Source organism: Hyla sarda, unplaced genomic scaffold (genome assembly GCF_029499605.1).
Source record: "Hyla sarda isolate aHylSar1 unplaced genomic scaffold, aHylSar1.hap1 scaffold_300, whole genome shotgun sequence".
NCBI classification, from domain to species: Eukaryota; Metazoa; Chordata; class Amphibia; order Anura; family Hylidae; genus Hyla; species Hyla sarda.
In genome coordinates this window covers 196,695-210,503 of record NW_026609716.1, presented here as the reverse complement: position 1 = coordinate 210,503, position 13,809 = coordinate 196,695, and the positions used below count along the sequence as shown (strand labels likewise).

The 13,809-nt window shown below is 44.6% G+C and overlaps 5 non-coding genes across 5 annotated transcripts; all 5 read left to right on the top strand.

Moving 5' to 3' along the window:
- Window positions 1–3,649: 3,649 nt before the first annotated feature.
- LOC130327567 (U2 spliceosomal RNA) lies at window positions 3,650–3,835 on the top strand. The gene has a single exon (XR_008871931.1). It is a non-coding gene; the product is annotated as a U2 spliceosomal RNA (small nuclear RNA).
- A 2,088-nt stretch (window positions 3,836–5,923) lies between these two features.
- Window positions 5,924–6,114, top strand: LOC130327491 (U2 spliceosomal RNA). The gene has a single exon (XR_008871863.1). It is a non-coding gene; the product is annotated as a U2 spliceosomal RNA (small nuclear RNA).
- Window positions 6,115–8,198: 2,084 nt separating this feature from the next.
- LOC130327490 (U2 spliceosomal RNA) lies at window positions 8,199–8,389 on the top strand. Its single transcript, XR_008871862.1, has one exon. It is a non-coding gene; the product is annotated as a U2 spliceosomal RNA (small nuclear RNA).
- Window positions 8,390–10,472: 2,083 nt separating this feature from the next.
- LOC130327489 (U2 spliceosomal RNA) lies at window positions 10,473–10,663 on the top strand. Its single transcript, XR_008871861.1, has one exon. It is a non-coding gene; the product is annotated as a U2 spliceosomal RNA (small nuclear RNA).
- Window positions 10,664–12,753: 2,090 nt separating this feature from the next.
- LOC130327488 (U2 spliceosomal RNA) lies at window positions 12,754–12,944 on the top strand. The gene has a single exon (XR_008871860.1). It is a non-coding gene; the product is annotated as a U2 spliceosomal RNA (small nuclear RNA).
- The last annotated feature ends 865 nt before the right edge of the window (window positions 12,945–13,809 follow it).

Here is a 13,809-nt window from a genome sequence, read left to right as displayed (position 1 = left end):
GGGCATCATCGATCTCAAGCCCCGACCCTCAGAACATTAAGGAGCTGATGACCCCGCAGGCGGGGGATGACGGTACGCAGCTTATTATTGACTTTGATTCTCCAAGCACGGACTCTCCATAAACTATGCCTATCCCTGTAAAAATTGCCTCACTCAATGTGAGGTCCTTAAAGAGCCCTGATCGCAGGGCTGCTTTATTTTCTTATCTAGAGACATGTGACTTTGACCTTTGCCTGCTACAAGAATGTGGAATCCCTAGTAAAATGGACTATAAAGACTTAAAAGAAGACTGGAAGCTGGGCCCATCCATATGGTCCGGTGCAAATGACTGTCGTTCTGTGGGTGTTGGGCTGCTCTGCCGAGGCCAGTCCTTTTCTATTCATACAGTAACTGAGATTGTGCCTGGCAGAGCTCTTTTAATTCATCTATATTTTAATGGACTTTTAATTCGTGTTTTAAATGTGTATGCCCCTCCTGATAAACAGGAGCGGGCAGAACTATTTGAAATTTTACCACTGTTTTGTGTTGGGTCTTCCCCCCTGCTGGTGGGAGGTGATTTTAACTGCATACGTGATGGGGAACACCGGCAGGGTGGGGATATTAATCGTAAAGACCGCACTTCTTACCTGCTTAAAAATTTTATTGATGATTTTAACTTGAAAGATTGCTGGAAGGATCTCTTGCCGGAGGACCCGGGCGCCACATGGTCCAATGGAAGAGTGAGCTCCAGAATCGATTTTATTTTTTCCTCTAGAGCTTTTAAACCCCTGAAATGCACGCTCGAGCAGAATATCTTCTCTGATCATAAGCTCCTCTTGGTGGTCCTGGAGCTAGAGGGGGAGCAAAAAGCAAAAAGGGGCCTCTGGAGATTAAACACCACACTCCTAGAGGACCCTGAGATAAAAGAGGAGTTTGTGCGGACCTACCAGTGCTGGCAATCACAAAGAAAACCCCACGAGCCTATGCTGCACTGGTGGGAGGGCACCAAATCTAAAATCAGATTTTTTTTTATCAAAGCAGGTAAGAAGAAGGCAAAAATGGAAAAACAGTGGTTTTATGTTCTTAACATGCGTTTAAATGTACTTTTTAAATTGAAAGAAGCTGGTATGGATGTAGAAAATGATATTTTAAACCTTAAAACTGAAATAAAACATGCCATAGAAAAGAAAGGGAAACAAATCATTTTTAACTCACATGTGCAGCACCTGGAGGAGGGCGAGAAATGTTCCCGTTTCTTTTTTAAAAAAGTGATGAATAGGAGGGATATCATCCAAAACCTTGAGGGTGAATCCACTCCAAAAGGCATGTTAGATGCAGTTTTTAACTTCTACCAGCTTCTTTTTAATAAGAAAGATCTTAATCCATCCTTTTTAGAACATGTTCTTAATTCCCTTGATTTTAAGCTAGATGTTTTAGACCAGGAGGTTTTATCCCGTGATCTTAACTTAGATGAACTTTTATTTGTTTTTAAAAGTTTTTCTAGTGGGAAGGCCCCTGGGGAAGATGGTTTACCCATCGAATTTTATTTAGCTTTTTGGGATATTTTAAAGGATGATATGGTTTTATTGTATAAAGAAACTTTTATTGTTAATGAACTTCCCCCTTCCTGGAGGAGGGGGATTGTATCATTACTTTTTAAAAAGGGTGAAAAGGATATGCTAAAAAATTGGCGCCCCATCACACTTTTAAATGTCGATTATAAAGTTTTAGCCAAGTTATTAGCTGTCCGTTTTAAACCTTTTATTCATAAATTAATTCACCCAAATCAGGTTTGTGGGGTACCTGGAAGGTCTATAGCTGAATCCCTAAATATTTTAAGAGATGTTTTATGGTATTTTAAGGATAGAAATCAAACTGTAGCAATTTTATCCTTAGACTTTGAAAAAGCCTTTGATAGGGTCTCCCATGAATACCTGTTTTTAGTTCTTAAAAAGATGGCAGTGCCTGAAACGATTTTAAGCCGAATCATGCTTTTATACCGATCCTGTTTTAGTCAAGTCTCTGTTAATGGCTTTTTAACCAGCGGTGTTCCTCTTTTATCAGGTGTCAAACAGGGCTGCCCCCTGTCCCCACTCCTTTTTATTTGCGCAATCGAACCACTGATGGCCCTCCTCAGAAAAGACCGGGTAGTAAGAGGCGTACCGATACCTGGTGGAGGAGGGACCCATCTAAAGGTGTTGGGGTACATGGATGATGTCACCATACTGTGCCCGGACTCTCCATCCATGAGGGGGGCATTGAGGAACACCAGCTATTTCTGCGAGGTCTCTGGTTTTAAGCTAAACACAGATAAATGTGACTGTTTTTATATTGGCTCCTGGGATTCATCCATCACCCCAGGAGTCACAATGCAACAGGATCAAATTAAAGTTTTAGGTATTGTTTTTAACCAGGTCAATGATGGGAGCCCTAACTGGGATTCAGCTATAGCTAAGATGGAGAAGAAGATTTTAATGTGGAATCTTAGAAACCTTACCATGGAGGGGAAGATTTTAATAATAAAGATGGTTTTACTCCCTATTATGCTATACATTGCCATGGTATTTCCTCCATCTATTTTATACATTAAAAAAGTAACTAGAATTGTTTTTACTTTTTTATGGGGTTCAAAAATGGAGAAATTAAAGCGTGATTTTATGTACAAAAGTAAAGATAATGGCGGGAAAGATGTTCCTAACCTTTTTACTTTCTTTTACATAAAGTATTTCTGTTTCTGTTTTAAAATTATTAAATCCGATGGCATTTTTAGCTGCTTTTTAAGGTACGCTGCGGGCATGGTTTTTAAAAGATGGTTGCGCATCCCTCTGAACGCTCCGGTGCTTCTGTGTCCCCCAAAACATTATGTGGTGTTGGAAAAGACAGTCAGGCTCCTAGGTCTCCAAGATTTGGAGCCTGACATACTGGGGGACCAGAGAAAGGTATCAAAGGTCCTCAGGCGGAGTGAGGTTACCCTGGCAGTGTCCAATTTCACACAGGCAAGATCCAAAAAGGTATGGCGGAACGTGTACGGGAAGTTTCTGGCGAATGTACACAGGGATCTTGCCTGGGCAATCGTCCACCAGTGCCTCCCTACTCGTGAGTTCCAGCACAGGCGAGGACTGGTGGCGAGAGCCAAGTGCCCGAGAGATGGCTGCGGAGTGGACGAAACGGTGCTGCACATATTTTGGAACTGCCCTTTTGCACGGGAGCTTTGGAGGAAGGTAGGCCCACTTTTGAAGTGGGCCTGCGGCCTAAAAGATTTTAATCACGAATGTGTCTTTTACGGTCTTTTTAACTGCCCCAATTTTAAACAGCAGATGATCTGCTGGATGATTATTAATTGTTTTAAAAATGCCATCTGGAAAGTTAGGAACATCTTACTTTTTAAACATGATTTTATTGATGTTAAAAACTGTATAAAGCTGGCCCTGAGTGAGATGTACATCTATTACCTAAGAGACAAGAAACAGTTGGGGGCCAGCGAGGCAGCATCCATGTGGTGTCTGCCTCTATGGAACGAAATAACAATATAATCAGTTTTTATGACATTTGTATAATGTTTTATCCTGCCATTTTTATTTTTTCTCCTTTTATAACTGGTTTTATTATTTGTATTTTAAAACTTTTGTGAACCTTTTATTATTTTGCATTTTAAATTCTGTATGGTTTCTTATTTATTCAATAAAATTTTGTTGAAACCTTATCTGTTCTTATCAGTTTAATATCTGATACGTCCCCTATCTGGGGACCATATATTAAATGGATTTTTGAGAACGGGGGCCGATTTCGAAGCTTGCTTCCGTCGCCCTATGCATTGACCCGATATGGCAGTATCTTCGGGTACAGTGCACCACCCCCTTACAGGGTTAAAAAGAAAGATTCCTACTTTCATTGCTACCTGCTTGCTGGCTAGCCAGCTAGCCAGCCCTGTGGGCCTTGCTGCTGCTGCTGCTGCTGCTGCTGCAGCCAAAAAACAAAAGGTGGTGCTGCTGCTGCTTCTGCTGCTTCTGCTTGTGTCTGGCCGCTGTTGGAGCGTCCAGGCACAGGACTTCTGCTGCTGCTGACTAAATGGCCTCCTTAATTGGATCATTTGAGTAGCCAGCACACCTGTGCAGGTAGGGCATGACATGATAGGCAGCTGCCTTGATAGCGGGTGGGTGCTGAATGTTCCTAATTGACAAAATAAGATTAATGCTTATGAAGAAATATAAAATCTCATCCCTTCCCCAATATCGCGCCACACCCCTACCCCTTAATTCCCTGGTTGAACTTGATGGACATATGTCTTTTTTCGACCGTACTAACTATGTAACTATGTAACATAACATGGGGGGGTCTCCTGGCTGTTCACACAGGTGTGTCATTGCTGTACATTGACCATGCATTGCTTCTGTGGTATTGCAAAGGCAAAGACAAATGCTTCCAGCCATCCATTGCACTAATGGATTGGTCATCAGCTGGCTGTCTATGTCCCGCATCAATATAGACCAAAGTACAGAGGGTTAGGCTATGCTATAGTGCACCTACCTGATGCATCAGAAGGTGCGAGGCCCTTGCTAAATTCTGTGCACAGACTTTGAGATCTATGCTTTAGACTGTATCTAAACCTGCTCCAACATGGACTGACATTCTGGCCTACTTTCAGCCGATGCGACTTGTCTGTCGCTGAACAGTCGCTTTTTATGTATTCAGCACCTATGTATAATGTTGTAAAAATGCTCTAGAAGCTAAAGTCGCAGAAATGTCACACATATTTGGCCTGCAACTTTCTGTGCGACAAATTCAGACAGGAAAAATCAGTATAAATCCTTAGAAAATTATCCCCCAGTGTCTCCATCTGCTGGCGGTATTGAATAAGCATTGCTGCACTGATGGGGTATGCATTAGACGAAAAAAAAGAAGAAAAAGAAGAATAATACGCCCAGAAAAGAGGCGAAAAGGAGAAAAACGTAAAAAAACGTGAAAAAAAAGTAAGAGGAAGAGAAGGGAAAAAAAGGTGGAAATGGGTTTAAAAGTGATTTCGGCGGAGAAATATATATATATATATATATATATATATATATATATATATATACGCACACACACACATATATATAAACGTATTCTCCGTTGAGATATTGCAGCCGCTGCTGTGTCCAGGCCCAGGAGCCTTAGCACTGTGCTGTGATGTCACTCAATACCACTGACATCACTAGGTGTAAACAACATCTCTCCTTTGCTGTGTATGTGACTATGGAGCTGTTTGGTGATGTCGTCTATTATGGCCTTCATAGAAGCAACAGGAGATTGTTGCATCCATCTAGAACCCTCAGAACTACAGTGCTATGATGTCACTCACTTCCACAGGCCTTGCAGAGTGTAAACAACAACAACCCAGCTTTGTTGTGTATGTAACCATAGGGATTGTGATGTCACCTAGAACCTTCACAGCAGCGACAGCTTTATGAGGAGCATCAGCACTGCTCTGCCTGAGCAGAACCATCACCGCCATAGGTTGTCAAATAACCCGGATTTAACCCACACAGGTAAGTCCAATGGGGTGCAGGCATGTCCTCTATGCTTACAGCTTCCCGTGGGTGTTGGTTTGATACCGTTTGGGGACAGCCAAGGAGGCATCTGCAGGCAACAAAGGTAGGTGTGTGCTTGTGTGTGTGTTTCCTATGCAGATCCTAAGCCCAGTGTCACATGCAAGTAGGAGGAGTAAGAAGGGTTCCTGGCAAATCCGGGTTATGGATTGCATTTAAAAAGGCCCCGTGGGAGTGCAATGGGCCCCTGTCTTGCTGCTTAGCAATAATGGTATGGGTTTAGGTTCTGCTGTGTGTACTGGTGGTTGACTGCCCCCCAGCCCAGAGTGTGCATGGAAAATTGTCTGGCAGCCTCCCTGACAGCAAGCAGTGATAGTGCCCATGAAGGGGACCTTGTTGGGCCCGCCCCTTTCACGGTTATCGCTTCTCGGCCTTTTGGCTAAGATCAAGTGTAGTATCTGTTCTTATCAGTTTAATATCTGATACGTCCCCTATCTGGGGACCATATATTAAATGGATTTTTGAGAACGGGGGCCGATTTCGAAGCTTGCTTCCGTCGCCCTATGCATTGACCCGATATGGCAGTATCTTCGGGTACAGTGCACCACCCCCTTACAGGGTTAAAAAGAAAGATTCCTACTTTCATTGCTACCTGCTTGCTGGCTAGCCAGCTAGCCAGCCCTGTGGGCCTTGCTGCTGCTGCTGCTGCTGCAGCCAAAAAACAAAAGGTGGTGCTGCTGCTGCTTCTGCTGCTTCTGCTTGTGTCTGGCCGCTGTTGGAGCGTCCAGGCACAGGACTTCTGCTGCTGCTGACTAAATGGCCTCCTTAATTGGATCATTTGAGTAGCCAGCACACCTGTGCAGGTAGGGCATGACATGATAGGCAGCTGCCTTGATAGCGGGTGGGTGCTGAATGTTCCTAATTGACAAAATAAGATTAATGCTTATGAAGAAATATAAAATCTCATCCCTTCCCCAATATCGCGCCACACCCCTACCCCTTAATTCCCTGGTTGAACTTGATGGACATATGTCTTTTTTCGACCGTACTAACTATGTAACTATGTAACATAACATGGGGGGGTCTCCTGGCTGTTCACACAGGTGTGTCATTGCTGTACATTGACCATGCATTGCTTCTGTGGTATTGCAAAGGCAAAGACAAATGCTTCCAGCCATCCATTGCACTAATGGATTGGTCATCAGCTGGCTGTCTATGTCCCGCATCAATATAGACCAAAGTACAGAGGGTTAGGCTATGCTATAGTGCACCTACCTGATGCATCAGAAGGTGCGAGGCCCTTGCTAAATTCTGTGCACAGACTTTGAGATCTATGCTTTAGACTGTATCTAAACCTGCTCCAACATGGACTGACATTCTGGCCTACTTTCAGCCGATGCGACTTGTCTGTCGCTGAACAGTCGCTTTTTATGTATTCAGCACCTATGTATAATGTTGTAAAAATGCTCTAGAAGCTAAAGTCGCAGAAATGTCACACATATTTGGCCTGCAACTTTCTGTGCGACAAATTCAGACAGGAAAAATCAGTATAAATCCTTAGAAAATTATCCCCCAGTGTCTCCATCTGCTGGCGGTATTGAATAAGCATTGCTGCACTGATGGGGTATGCATTAGACGAAAAAAAAGAAGAAAAAGAAGAATAATACGCCCAGAAAAGAGGCGAAAAGGAGAAAAACGTAAAAAAACGTGAAAAAAAAGTAAGAGGAAGAGAAGGGAAAAAAAGGTGGAAATGGGTTTAAAAGTGATTTCGGCGGAGAAATATATATATATATATATATATATATATATATATATATATATACGCGCACACACACACATATATATAAACGTATTCTCCGTTGAGATATTGCAGCCGCTGCTGTGTCCAGGCCCAGGAGCCTTAGCACTGTGCTGTGATGTCACTCAATACCACTGACATCACTAGGTGTAAACAACATCTCTCCTTTGCTGTGTATGTGACTATGGAGCTGTTTGGTGATGTCGTCTATTATGGCCTTCATAGAAGCAACAGGAGATTGTTGCATCCATCTAGAACCCTCAGAACTACAGTGCTATGATGTCACTCACTTCCACAGGCCTTGCAGAGTGTAAACAACAACAACCCAGCTTTGTTGTGTATGTAACCATAGGGATTGTGATGTCACCTAGAACCTTCACAGCAGCGACAGCTTTATGAGGAGCATCAGCACTGCTCTGCCTGAGCAGAACCATCACCGCCATAGGTTGTCAAATAACCCGGATTTAACCCACACAGGTAAGTCCAATGGGGTGCAGGCATGTCCTCTATGCTTACAGCTTCCCGTGGGTGTTGGTTTGATACCGTTTGGGGACAGCCAAGGAGGCATCTGCAGGCAACAAAGGTAGGTGTGTGCTTGTGTGTGTGTTTCCTATGCAGATCCTAAGCCCAGTGTCACATGCAAGTAGGAGGAGTAAGAAGGGTTCCTGGCAAATCCGGGTTATGGATTGCATTTAAAAAGGCCCCGTGGGAGTGCAATGGGCCCCTGTCTTGCTGCTTAGCAATAATGGTATGGGTTTAGGTTCTGCTGTGTGTACTGGTGGTTGACTGCCCCCCAGCCCAGAGTGTGCATGGAAAATTGTCTGGCAGCCTCCCTGACAGCAAGCAGTGATAGTGCCCATGAAGGGGACCTTGTTGGGCCCGCCCCTTTCACGGTTATCGCTTCTCGGCCTTTTGGCTAAGATCAAGTGTAGTATCTGTTCTTATCAGTTTAATATCTGATACGTCCCCTATCTGGGGACCATATATTAAATGGATTTTTGAGAACGGGGGCCGATTTCGAAGCTTGCTTCCGTCGCCCTATGCATTGACCCGATATGGCAGTATCTTCGGGTACAGTGCACCACCCCCTTACAGGGTTAAAAAGAAAGATTCCTACTTTCATTGCTACCTGCTTGCTGGCTAGCCAGCTAGCCAGCCCTGTGGGCCTTGCTGCTGCTGCTGCTGCTGCTGCAGCCAAAAAACAAAAGGTGGTGCTGCTGCTGCTTCTGCTTGTGTCTGGCCGCTGTTGGAGCGTCCAGGCACAGGACTTCTGCTGCTGCTGACTAAATGGCCTCCTTAATTGGATCATTTGAGTAGCCAGCACACCTGTGCAGGTAGGGCATGACATGATAGGCAGCTGCCTTGATAGCGGGTGGGTGCTGAATGTTCCTAATTGACAAAATAAGATTAATGCTTATGAAGAAATATAAAATCTCATCCCTTCCCCAATATCGCGCCACACCCCTACCCCTTAATTCCCTGGTTGAACTTGATGGACATATGTCTTTTTTCGACCGTACTAACTATGTAACTATGTAACATAACATGGGGGGGTCTCCTGGCTGTTCACACAGGTGTGTCATTGCTGTACATTGACCATGCATTGCTTCTGTGGTATTGCAAAGGCAAAGACAAATGCTTCCAGCCATCCATTGCACTAATGGATTGGTCATCAGCTGGCTGTCTATGTCCCGCATCAATATAGACCAAAGTACAGAGGGTTAGGCTATGCTATAGTGCACCTACCTGATGCATCAGAAGGTGCGAGGCCCTTGCTAAATTCTGTGCACAGACTTTGAGATCTATGCTTTAGACTGTATCTAAACCTGCTCCAACATGGACTGACATTCTGGCCTACTTTCAGCCGATGCGACTTGTCTGTCGCTGAACAGTCGCTTTTTATGTATTCAGCACCTATGTATAATGTTGTAAAAATGCTCTAGAAGCTAAAGTCGCAGAAATGTCACACATATTTGGCCTGCAACTTTCTGTGCGACAAATTCAGACAGGAAAAATCAGTATAAATCCTTAGAAAATTATCCCCCAGTGTCTCCATCTGCTGGCGGTATTGAATAAGCATTGCTGCACTGATGGGGTATGCATTAGACGAAAAAAAAGAAGAAAAAGAAGAATAATACGCCCAGAAAAGAGGCGAAAAGGAGAAAAACGTAAAAAAACGTGAAAAAAAAGTAAGAGGAAGAGAAGGTAAAAAAAGGTGGAAATGGGTTTAAAAGTGATTTCGGCGGAGAAATATATATATATATATATATATATATATATATATATATATATATATACGCGCACACACACACATATATATAAACGTATTCTCCGTTGAGATATTGCAGCCGCTGCTGTGTCCAGGCCCAGGAGCCTTAGCACTGTGCTGTGATGTCACTCAATACCACTGACATCACTAGGTGTAAACAACATCTCTCCTTTGCTGTGTATGTGACTATGGAGCTGTTTGGTGATGTCGTCTATTATGGCCTTCATAGAAGCAACAGGAGATTGTTGCATCCATCTAGAACCCTCAGAACTACAGTGCTATGATGTCACTCACTTCCACAGGCCTTGCAGAGTGTAAACAACAACAACCCAGCTTTGTTGTGTATGTAACCATAGGGATTTGTGATGTCACCTAGAACCTTCACAGCAGCGACAGCTTTATGAGGAGCATCAGCACTGCTCTGCCTGAGCAGAACCATCACCGCCATAGGTTGTCAAATAACCCGGATTTAACCCACACAGGTAAGTCCAATGGGGTGCAGGCATGTCCTCTATGCTTACAGCTTCCCGTGGGTGTTGGTTTGATACCGTTTGGGGACAGCCAAGGAGGCATCTGCAGGCAACAAAGGTAGGTGTGTGCTTGTGTGTGTGTTTCCTATGCAGATCCTAAGCCCAGTGTCACATGCAAGTAGGAGGAGTAAGAAGGGTTCCTGGCAAATCCGGGTTATGGATTGCATTTAAAAAGGCCCCGTGGGAGTGCAATGGGCCCCTGTCTTGCTGCTTAGCAATAATGGTATGGGTTTAGGTTCTGCTGTGTGTACTGGTGGTTGACTGCCCCCCAGCCCAGAGTGTGCATGGAAAATTGTCTGGCAGCCTCCCTGACAGCAAGCAGTGATAGTGCCCATGAAGGGGACCTTGTTGGGCCCGCCCCTTTCACGGTTATCGCTTCTCGGCCTTTTGGCTAAGATCAAGTGTAGTATCTGTTCTTATCAGTTTAATATCTGATACGTCCCCTATCTGGGGACCATATATTAAATGGATTTTTGAGAACGGGGGCCGATTTCGAAGCTTGCTTCCGTCGCCCTATGCATTGACCCGATATGGCAGTATCTTCGGGTACAGTGCACCACCCCCTTACAGGGTTAAAAAGAAAGATTCCTACTTTCATTGCTACCTGCTTGCTGGCTAGCCAGCTAGCCAGCCCTGTGGGCCTTGCTGCTGCTGCTGCTGCTGCTGCAGCCAAAAAACAAAAGGTGGTGCTGCTGCTGCTTCTGCTGCTTCTGCTTGTGTCTGGCCGCTGTTGGAGCGTCCAGGCACAGGACTTCTGCTGCTGCTGACTAAATGGCCTCCTTAATTGGATCATTTGAGTAGCCAGCACACCTGTGCAGGTAGGGCATGACATGATAGGCAGCTGCCTTGATAGCGGGTGGGTGCTGAATGTTCCTAATTGACAAAATAAGATTAATGCTTATGAAGAAATATAAAATCTCATCCCTTCCCCAATATCGCGCCACACCCCTACCCCTTAATTCCCTGGTTGAACTTGATGGACATATGTCTTTTTTCGACCGTACTAACTATGTAACTATGTAACATAACATGGGGGGGTCTCCTGGCTGTTCACACAGGTGTGTCATTGCTGTACATTGACCATGCATTGCTTCTGTGGGTATTGCAAAGGCAAAGACAAATGCTTCCAGCCATCCATTGCACTAATGGATTGGTCATCAGCTGGCTGTCTATGTCCCGCATCAATATAGACCAAAGTACAGAGGGTTAGGCTATGCTATAGTGCACCTACCTGATGCATCAGAAGGTGCGAGGCCCTTGCTAAATTCTGTGCACAGACTTTGAGATCTATGCTTTAGACTGTATCTAAACCTGCTCCAACATGGACTGACATTCTGGCCTACTTTCAGCCGATGCGACTTGTCTGTCGCTGAACAGTCGCTTTTTATGTATTCAGCACCTATGTATAATGTTGTAAAAATGCTCTAGAAGCTAAAGTCGCAGAAATGTCACACATATTTGGCCTGCAACTTTCTGTGCGACAAATTCAGACAGGAAAAATCAGTATAAATCCTTAGAAAATTATCCCCCAGTGTCTCCATCTGCTGGCGGTATTGAATAAGCATTGCTGCACTGATGGGGTATGCATTAGACGAAAAAAAAGAAGAAAAAGAAGAATAATACGCCCAGAAAAGAGGCGAAAAGGAGAAAAACGTAAAAAAACGTGAAAAAAAAGTAAGAGGAAGAGAAGGGAAAAAAAGGTGGAAATGGGTTTAAAAGTGATTTCGGCGGAGAAATATATATATATATATATATATATATATATATATATATATATATACGCGCACACACACACATATATATAAACGTATTCTCCGTTGAGATATTGCAGCCGCTGCTGTGTCCAGGCCCAGGAGCCTTAGCACTGTGCTGTGATGTCACTCAATACCACTGACATCACTAGGTGTAAACAACATCTCTCCTTTGCTGTGTATGTGACTATGGAGCTGTTTGGTGATGTCGTCTATTATGGCCTTCATAGAAGCAACAGGAGATTGTTGCATCCATCTAGAACCCTCAGAACTACAGTGCTATGATGTCACTCACTTCCACAGGCCTTGCAGAGTGTAAACAACAACAACCCAGCTTTGTTGTGTATGTAACCATAGGGATTGTGATGTCACCTAGAACCTTCACAGCAGCGACAGCTTTATGAGGAGCATCAGCACTGCTCTGCCTGAGCAGAACCATCACCGCCATAGGTTGTCAAATAACCCGGATTTAACCCACACAGGTAAGTCCAATGGGGTGCAGGCATGTCCTCTATGCTTACAGCTTCCCGTGGGTGTTGGTTTGATACCGTTTGGGGACAGCCAAGGAGGCATCTGCAGGCAACAAAGGTAGGTGTGTGCTTGTGTGTGTGTTTCCTATGCAGATCCTAAGCCCAGTGTCACATGCAAGTAGGAGGAGTAAGAAGGGTTCCTGGCAAATCCGGGTTATGGATTGCATTTAAAAAGGCCCCGTGGGAGTGCAATGGGCCCCTGTCTTGCTGCTTAGCAATAATGGTATGGGTTTAGGTTCTGCTGTGTGTACTGGTGGTTGACTGCCCCCCAGCCCAGAGTGTGCATGGAAAATTGTCTGGCAGCCTCCCTGACAGCAAGCAGTGATAGTGCCCATGAAGGGGACCTTGTTGGGCCCGCCCCTTTCACGGTTATCGCTTCTCGGCCTTTTGGCTAAGATCAAGTGTAGTATCTGTTCTTATCAGTTTAATATCTGATACGTCCCCTATCTGGGGACCATATATTAAATGGATTTTTGAGAACGGGGGCCGATTTCGAAGCTTGCTTCCGTCGCCCTATGCATTGACCCGATATGGCAGTATCTTCGGGTACAGTGCACCACCCCCTTACAGGGTTAAAAAGAAAGATTCCTACTTTCATTGCTACCTGCTTGCTGGCTAGCCAGCTAGCCAGCCCTGTGGGCCTTGCTGCTGCTGCTGCTGCTGCTGCAGCCAAAAAACAAAAGGTGGTGCTGCTGCTGCTTCTGCTGCTTCTGCTTGTGTCTGGCCGCTGTTGGAGCGTCCAGGCACAGGACTTCTGCTGCTGCTGACTAAATGGCCTCCTTAATTGGATCATTTGAGTAGCCAGCACACCTGTGCAGGTAGGGCATGACATGATAGGCAGCTGCCTTGATAGCGGGTGGGTGCTGAATGTTCCTAATTGACAAAATAAGATTAATGCTTATGAAGAAATATAAAATCTCATCCCTTCCCCAATATCGCGCCACACCCCTACCCCTTAATTCCCTGGTTGAACTTGATGGACATATGTCTTTTTTCGACCGTACTAACTATGTAACTATGTAACATAACATGGGGGGGTCTCCTGGCTGTTCACACAGGTGTGTCATTGCTGTACATTGACCATGCATTGCTTCTGTGGTATTGCAAAGGCAAAGACAAATGCTTCCAGCCATCCATTGCACTAATGGATTGGTCATCAGCTGGCTGTCTATGTCCCGCATCAATATAGACCAAAGTACAGAGGGTTAGGCTATGCTATAGTGCACCTACCTGATGCATCAGAAGGTGCGAGGCCCTTGCTAAATTCTGTGCACAGACTTTGAGATCTATGCTTTAGACTGTATCTAAACCTGCTCCAACATGGACTGACATTCTGGCCTACTTTCAGCCGATGCGACTTGTCTGTCGCTGAACAGTCACTTTTTATGTATTCAGCACCTATGTATAATGTTGTAAAAATGCTCTAG